Genomic DNA, 1274 nt, shown 5'->3' on the forward strand with positions numbered 1-1274 from the left:
GTGTTGGGGTAGGATGGGGAGAAAAAGGAGGTCCACAAAGTACCTGGTTTCCCCAGGTCTCCAAGTCCTGCCCTGCTGGTGGGAATGCAGACTGGAGCAGCCATTCTGGAAAACAGTATAGAATTTCCTTTAAAAGTTAAAAATGGAACTCCCATTTGACCTAGTGATCCCACTTCTAGGAGTATATCCCAAGGAAGAAGAAACATCAATCAGAAAGGATATATGCACCCCTATATTCATAGCAGCACAATTTACAATAGCTAAGATTTGGAAACAGCCTAAGTGCCCATCAGCAGATGAATGGATTAAAAAGCTGTATTACAGAGAGAAGCCAAAATGGCTGCATAGGTAAACACCTGAAATTGCTGCCTCGCACAACCACTTCAAAAATACAACTAAGCCCTGACCGGTTTGGCTAAGTTGATAGAGCATCAGCCTGCAGACTCAGGGGTTCCAGATTCGATTCCTGTCAAGGGAATGTACCTTGGTTGCGGGCACATACCCAGTAGGGAGTGTGCAGGAGGCAGCTGATCAATGTTTCTCTCTCATCAATGTTTCTGACTCTCTATCCCTCTCCTTTCCTCTCTTTAAAAAAAAAATCAATAAAATATATTAAAAAGGCAAAAAAAGAATATATATATTTAAAAAAAAATACAACTAAAAGACAAAACAGACATCATCCAGAATCACAGGAAGGCTGGCTGAGTGGAAATTCTACAACTAGAAGGAAAGAGAAAAGCACACTGAGACTCAGAGGAGGTGTGGAAGTAAAGTGCAGAGGTACGGAGGCGCACTCGGAAAGGACTGGCAACTGAAGACACGGTTGTCTTTTTCAATTGGGAGGGAGACACAAGCTCCCAACTGCTCTGAATTCCAGTTCTGGGTGAGTCTCTGGGGACCCAGACTCATACAGGGAAAAACTGGACTGTCTAGCATTGGGCAAAACTCAAGGGCGACTTTCTCTCAGAGGTGCTTGTAGCAATTACCAAGGGACACTGAGACCCAGGGCCTCTTAGGGTAGGGCTGAGGATCAGCCATAGCTGCTTGCTCCACCCAGTTGATTCCCTGAGACCCCGCCCCACCTGAACTGTGTGCAGAGGCTTTTGTATATGAATGGCCTGGCCCTTTGCAATCTAAAATTACATAACAAACTGCAGCTGGGTCAGAGTGACCCAGAACTTCCAAAAGAAGGCCCAAGGCCCCACAGCAGCTTGCACTGCTCACAGCTGGGCCTCATCTGGGCACCTCCACACCCCAAAGAAGAGGAATCTGCA

The sequence above is a fragment of the Myotis davidii genome, unplaced genomic scaffold, assembly GCF_000327345.1.
Source record: "Myotis davidii unplaced genomic scaffold, ASM32734v1 scaffold341, whole genome shotgun sequence".
Classification (NCBI taxonomy): Eukaryota; Metazoa; Chordata; class Mammalia; order Chiroptera; family Vespertilionidae; genus Myotis; species Myotis davidii.